Raw genomic sequence first — 7,529 nt, 5'->3', positions numbered from 1 at the left:
TCTATTGTTATTTATGCTGTCACTTCTCAGTGTCTTATGGCTGCTGATGTTTCCTATAGCAAATTTATCTTTTTCTATCTCACAACTCATGCATAGATCTCCTTTATGTACTTGTTTTCAAGGACATGTTTTCTATGTCCTCTATTCTAATTGGTGGCAGCCATTTGATTTCTTATCTTCTGACTTTGATCTGCTTCAGTCATTTTTTTTCCTTAAACCTTCTTCATATTTCCTGCATTTTAGTGTTGATACAGCATAATCGGGTAGTCAGGTGAGTAAAACTGGAGAAAATTGTTCACACACATAAAGGCAAGGAAATAAGTGGTACTTTAAGAGGTGGATATAATGTGCAAGGCCTAGGTAGGCTGAAGAATTTTGGGGGAGATTTGCCCCTTTGCTTAGGAAAAAAAATCCTCATTGGGCTTGTTTGGTTGTGAAAAGCAACATCTTCCATGTCCCATCCTGTTCTACACTAGATATATATGACTATATATGATATATATGACAGACTCAGCATGTCAATGATTTCTGGTGAGGGATGGATGAGATTTGGGGGCTCTTGAGACTTGCAGAAGACAGAGAAGAATGGTCACAGTGCAAGAAAGCATGTTGTAGCAAGATCAAGATAAAAGGAATTTTTAAAAGACAAAAGGAATTAAGTAAGATAATCCTGATAAATATCTAGAGAAGTTAAAGAAAGTTAAGGTCTAATGTTTAATATTCTGTGTTTGCTTCTTTCTTATTCTGCTGAGTCTTCTTCCTATAGGCACTAAAGATTAGTAGAAAGCATGCTGAGTACTGTCTGGTATTATCAATGTTTTGAGGACTAAAGCAGACATGGCACTCTACTTTGCTGTGGGAATGGCAAGGAATGAACAAGAATTGTAACCACAGGATGCAGAGAGCATTAGAAATTCAGTGAGAATAAAAACGCAGAACACAAGGTAGCTAAGAGGGTGTATTTGTGCCACCTATCACACACAACCTGTAAAAAGAACCAAATCTTCACATTTAAGCAAAATTTAAGTGTGAAAAACATAATCCTGATCATATCATCTCTTGTTTAGAGTTCTTCTGAGGCTTTCATGAAAAACTCCTTGCAAGAATTTATATGTACCTTTATGGTCCTAACTCAATTTTTCATCTTCATCTTGCAACAAATTTCCACTCAGCATTTGTCCTTCATCAACATTGATGCCTTTTTATTGTTACCTCTCATACATGATCTCCTCACCACTGGGCCATCAAACATGCTGTCTTACTGACCCAAACTTTCTCTGAAAAATTGATCCTTGCTGATCTTTGAAATCTTAAGCCAAGCATTCCTTCTTCAGGAAGCTGTCCTTGTTTTCCTTCTTTCAAAGCCCTGTATACCTCTTCAATTCATCTGCTGCAGTGGTAACTACACAATGATTTGCATGATGTCCTAATTAGTGTCTGTCTCCCTCATGAGTGGAAAAGCTCCATCCATCAAGTATATCTGGTTTAAAAAGTAGTTTTAAGAAGTCTCCAAATGTTTTTCCAGAGTGGTTGCACCAGCTTGCATTCCCAGCAGCAGTGGATTAGGGTTCCTTTTTTCCCACATCCTCGCCAACACCTGTTGTTGGTTGTGTTTTTGATGATGCCTATTCTAACAGGGGTGAGGTGGAATCTTAGTGTGGTTTTGGTTTGCATTTCCTTTATGGCCAGAGATGGTGAGCATTTTTTCATGTGTTTTTTGGCCGTTTGAATTTCTTCTTTTGACAAAGTTCTGTTTAGTTCAATTGTCCATTTCTTCATTGGTTCATTGATTTTAGGAGAGTTTAAGTTCCCTGTATATTCTGGTTATCAGTCCCTTGTCTGATGTATAACTGGCAAATATTTTCTCCCACTCTGTGAGTGGTCTCTTCAGTTTAGAGACCATTTCTTTTGTTGTGCAGAAGCTTTTTAATTTTATGAAGTCCCATTTATTCAGCCTTTCTCTTAGTTGCTGGGCTGCTGGGTTGTATTGAGGAAGTCCTTGCCTATACCTATTTGTTCCAGAGTGTTTCCTGCTCCTTCCTGTAGTAACTTCAGAGTTTCAGGTCTGATATTTAGGTCCTTGATCCATTTTGAGTTGATACTAGTACAGGGTGAAAGGCATATGATCCAGCAATCCCGTTCCTGGGGATATACCCAAAGGAATGCAATACAGGTTACTCCAGAGGCACCTGCACACCCATGTTTATTGCAGCACTATTCACAATAGCCAAGTTATGGAAACAATCAAGATGCCCCACTACTGATGAATGGACCAAGAAAATGTGGTACTTGTACACAATGGAATTTTACTCAGCCATGAAAAAAATGAAGTCTTATCATTTGCAGGTAAATGGATGGAACTGGAGAACATCATTCTGAGTGAGGTCAGCCAGGCTCAGAAGACCATAAATCATATGTTCTCCTTCATATGTGGACTTTAGATCTAGGGCAAATGCAGCAATGTTGTTGGTCTTGGATCACAAGACAAGGGGAGAGCAAAATGGGAGATATAGGAATAGGTAGAAAACCCAAAACATGAAAGCATTTGATGTCTCCACTCCAGAGGAACTAATACAGAAATGTTAAAATGACAGGTTATCATGAGCAAGGGATCGGGAACCAATGTAAAGATCAGTTAGAGTTGAATCAACATGGGTCGTAACACATGGGTACACGAAAGCAATAGTAGGAATCTCTCTGTATAGCTGTCTTTAACTTACCTAGCAAAAACGCTTTGTCTTCCTTATTATGCTTATGTCTTTTCTTCAACAAAATCAGTGATAAGGACAGAACAGGACCTGCCTGGACCTGAGTGGGGGAGGGGGGAAGGGTGAGGGGAGGGGACAGGTGGAGAAATGACCCAAACAATACATGCACATGTGAATAAATAAACAACAACAACAAAAAAGAAAGTAAGCAGATAATATACAGAATTGGGGAAAATATTTGAGTAACATATACCTATTAAATGTTTTGCACATAGAATATATAAAGATGATTTACAACTGAATAATAAAACAACAAATAACCCAATTTTTAAAAATGACCAAAGAAGATATTGTATACAAATGATCTACAAGCACATGGAAAGATGCTCAACACTATTATCTATCAGGAAAATATAAATAAAATTCAAACATACCCTTTTGCATATACTATGATAGCTATAATTAAAAACAAAAGACTGGTAAGTATTGGCAAGGATGTAGAGAAAGTAGAACTCTCATACATTGCTGGTGGGATATAAATTAACACAGAAGGGCCCAACTCTTTTCCTAAGAGTATTTGGTCCTGAGTAGGGCACTGTTAAGAATGTTAATGATAGGTCCTTGTTGCAAGCACTCTTTTAATGTTTGCTTTTCCCTGAAATAAGCTGTGTGTATGTGTGGGGTGGGGAGAGAGTGATCAGTGAATTTGACCCTTTCGTTGATAGTTTTCAGACCCTTCTTTGTGCCCAGCTGCTTTAAGTAGGGAGCAATCAATTAAGCAGCCCCTCTTCTGGTAATCAGCCAAATTATCATCATGGCCTCTTGGCTACTTTGTTTTTTGTTATTTTTTAAGAAAAAATTTTACTTTTTTTCAGGGGAGAGTGCGAACGCAGTCCCCCACTACCACAAATTATGCAGTCAAGTTTCCCACATTTGGGGAAATTGCAGGGATCAGCACATCCAGAGTGCAATGGATAAGCCTTGCCCTGGGAAAACCACCTTCCTGATCATGGTATCTCCCCTGTCAGGTAAATACATCATCTTGGCTACTTTGAACACTTCTTCTGCATTGAGAAAACTGCATGTCAGCTGCAAGAAACACTGCAACTAGGACTACTGCTGAAGTCACAACTTCTACCTTGAGGGGCCTTGCTCCAGTCACAACTACTTTAGCTTGCACCAGCTCCAGAAAGCTTCACTTCAGTCTTAAGTCTTGGTGGCCTCTAGATGACCCTGTTTGAAGCTGCTCCAGATAGCCCTGTCCAAAGTGGATCTGAACCTTGTAAGAGTAGTCTTCAATGAGGTCAGGGAGGAGGAGCATCTCCCAAAGTGACTCAGGGAAAAGCTTGTAATTGACAGAAAGGAGACCATACCTATATGATGCCTGTAAGTGGTGCATAAGCAAGGGCTGTGATTGGTTCATATGTAAGGCTTGTGATTGGTGGAACTGGAAGCTGCTCACATATAGGGCTGTGATTGGTGTAGTTAAAATCTATGCACTAGCATGCCATGCTTCTAATTCTGGATATAGAAGCAGGTCAGTTTTCATTCTTCTAGGTTATTTAGGGAGGCTTCTCTCTCATGTTGTACCCCCTAGTGTTACAACATTAAGACAAATAAATGCTTCTCTGGCAAAATAAAAATAAAAAAATAAAAAGGAGTTTTATCTTCAAAGCCATGTCTAATGCTGATCACATCATAGATATCTAGTAAACATTTGCTTAACTAAGGAGGAAGGAGACAAGGAAGAAAGAAAGAAAGAAGAATGATAAATAAATACATGTATCTGAGGCCTCAAGAGTATTTGATAAAGGTAAGTGTTGGTAAACTTAAGTTTGCTGCCTGGTGTGGCTTGAAAGACAAAATGTTTGAAAGAGTCTGATTTCCATCTGGGTTTCAGAATGGCTTGAGTCCTGTTCAGTCAACAGTATAATACCACTGAGAACAAGGGATGAGTTTGTCAAGATTAGATAAAGGAAATCCCTTGCCTACTTGGTTAAGCTCTGTCCTGTGATGTTTCTATAATGATGAATAGATATAATTCATTCTTCTTAAATTCTCTGATAGGGTATTTATGTGCATGTGTACACATGTTCATATGTACAAAGAAGAGAGAATTTTCTCTTCAGCTCCAAAGATTTAGCACAAAGCTAAGGACCTTGTGAAGAAGAAATTTTCTCTTAGTCACTCTGAGAGTTCTTTTGGTTGCAAAAGAATTACTTACCAAGTGCAAGGACATAATAAAAATAAATAATAATCTATTGATTGCACTGTCCTTTCCAAACTTCCTTTAGGCAAAGCAAACTCTTCCTTTTGGGCTGAGGCAGATTTTTAAGATATTTTTATCTCGAGACAGTACTTATGGAGCTGGAGTCTGAATTAAGACTCTAATCTAGGTTAGATTAGACTAACATGACTTCAGCACTTAGTAGCTACGTGACCTTGGTCCAGCAATGCAACCAGTTTGAGCCTCATTTTTCCCTTCCTTAAAATGGATGTAATATCATGAATTCTACATGAGATGATTGATGGAAAACCAGAAACAAAATGAATGCTGAGCATGTTTCTTTCCTTCCTAGCTCCTACCAGAAGTGAGTCAGTTCATCTATTATTTTACTGTGCAGGTGGATTGCCTTTTTATACTGTGAGAGATAGGGAAAAGAAAATAGCATTAGTAATATTTCTTTAATTGACCTGCTAGAGGAATCAAATGCCAGGCCAGAGTTTAAGGAACAGCTTCAATACAAAAGGCTGAAGACAGACATTAAATTCTTATAAATACAGAGAAAGGAGAGCTCTCTGCAACCTGGGCATCTTTTGGTGAATGGTCAAATGCAGTATTTCTGAGAGCAACAGCATCATTTAGATTCCTGTCTAGCCAAGGAAAAAAAGGGAACAAAGAACTCTTTGATGTCTCCTTTCAGCCATGCTTTCTTCTTCTCCTTTTTGGAGGCTGTCATGGCAGGCTCCCCAGTGCCAGGCAGAACCCGTAGAGCATGCTTTCCTTCTTTTCCCACTTTAATCTTTCCCTAGGATTATTACCAGCATAGACCTCTGAACAGCACTTTTCTGTGTTTGGGACTTTGTCCAACCTGTATGAAATAGAAGATGTTACTTTGTGGCCCATTTCATCTATAGGTCTTTTGTCATTCAGAACCATTATAATTCCCAAAATTGAATTTTAAATCAGACACTGTTCACTGGCCATGGGGACAGTAAATATATGCATAAATGGAATCACACTTCTTTTCTCAAGCAATTTGTCTTCACTCTAGCCTGAAATTGTCTTTTAAAGCTGGGCAACAGTCTTAATTCAGACTCTGACTGATAGTTATTGCCTAGGGATTGGTAATGGTCAGCCAGAAGAGAAGCTTATTTTGCAAAAGTAAAATGAGGAAGGGCGATTAGACAATCATATCATTGTCCTCTAGTGATCAGGAGAGGAATGGCTGAGTCCAAGTCTGGAATATATATATAACATCTTGGAGAGTAGGCATGAGATCTCAGTAAAATTATGTCACATTTTATTCTCTGTTCCAAGGTCCTATTCACTTGTGAGTGTCATTACCCCATTCCACTGATGAGCTCTGAACAGTCTTCAGAGGGATTAAGCAATACCTTCTAACTTCTACTTGTGACGTACTCTGCAATAGAGAAATAATATGACTAACTAATAGTTGTCTTTGTCTTTATTTTTCCTTTTCCCTTTTTAAACTTTTTTGAAACAGAGGGTCTTGCTTTGTGGCTAAGGCTGACCTCAAATTCATCATCCTTGAGCTTCCACCTCATGAATGCTGGGATTATAGGCGTGAAATACCATGGCCAGTACAAGAGTTAATATAGATCTTGAGCTTCTAACTACTTTTCCAAACTATGAAGTAGCATTTCTTAAAGGTGTCCATTTGTGGAGATATACATAAACTGACAGCTAATAACACCCGGTAACTAGGATAAACGAAAAACAAGCAGAATCCACACTGAGACGATCTCCATTAAGTCTTGTTCAGAAGAGTAGCCCACAGTATCAGACCCTGGAGCATGGTCTAAAGGTCCCTGTGGTGACTCAGGCTTGTCCATGTTTCAACTTATACATCAAATGGAAATTTTGGCTCCAACTTACACTTTTGTCCCAGTGTCAAAAGTGTCCCATTTATTCTATCCCATTGAGAAGAGTTTCTTAGTACAGAAGCAGGGTTTATCTTTCAGGAGTCTCTTGTCACCAGGGAAAATTTTAAGGTGGCATATTCACAACTTCATGAAGAGTTCAGCTGTTTTTACTTTCCCTTTAAAATTCTCATTAATTCATTCATCTAACATCTCTTTATTAAGTGCTTACCATATATACACCCATTGCCCCTCACTCGATTTGCTCATTCTGGGCACTATCTATCCCATAGTAGGCCTTTCTGAAAATGGCCATGGCAGCTGGCACAAACTCACTCCACCTTTAGAGAAAAGTAGGGAATTCAAAGACAGACCAGCTCTTTAAGGCACATAGCATGTATGTCTGTAAAATAGATGTAGGTAGAAATGTGGGGCCTATCAGATGCCTTCTAATTCTAAGCTTTTTCCTTCATCCAAAAGCTTTGTGTTAGTTACACCCAGCAAAGTAGTCTTGCAATTCTGCTCAGGTTTGAGGAACTTAGGGTTTTTATTTGTAAAACAGAAATTTTTGGTACTTTTTTCTTACAGTTCTGTAGCTTTGTCAGCTAAGCAAACTTCTTCTCCACTCAGCTCCAGAACACCTACAGGGGGTAAGAAGGAGGGGCTGTATTTCTCAATTCCTCACTCACTATCTTTATTAGCATACAATAGTGGTAT

The 7,529-nt window shown here is 38.7% G+C and overlaps 1 non-coding gene across 1 annotated transcript; it reads right to left on the bottom strand.

Moving 5' to 3' along the window:
* Nucleotides 1–3,580: 3,580 nt before the first annotated feature.
* LOC141415739 (U1 spliceosomal RNA) lies at nt 3,581–3,744 on the bottom strand. The gene has a single exon (XR_012440685.1). It is a non-coding gene; the product is annotated as a U1 spliceosomal RNA (small nuclear RNA).
* Nucleotides 3,745–7,529: the final 3,785 nt, after the last annotated feature.

The sequence above is a fragment of the Castor canadensis genome, chromosome 1 (assembly GCF_047511655.1).
Source record: "Castor canadensis chromosome 1, mCasCan1.hap1v2, whole genome shotgun sequence".
Taxonomy (NCBI): domain Eukaryota; kingdom Metazoa; phylum Chordata; class Mammalia; order Rodentia; family Castoridae; genus Castor; species Castor canadensis.
This window is presented reverse-complemented; position numbering and strand designations above follow the sequence as displayed.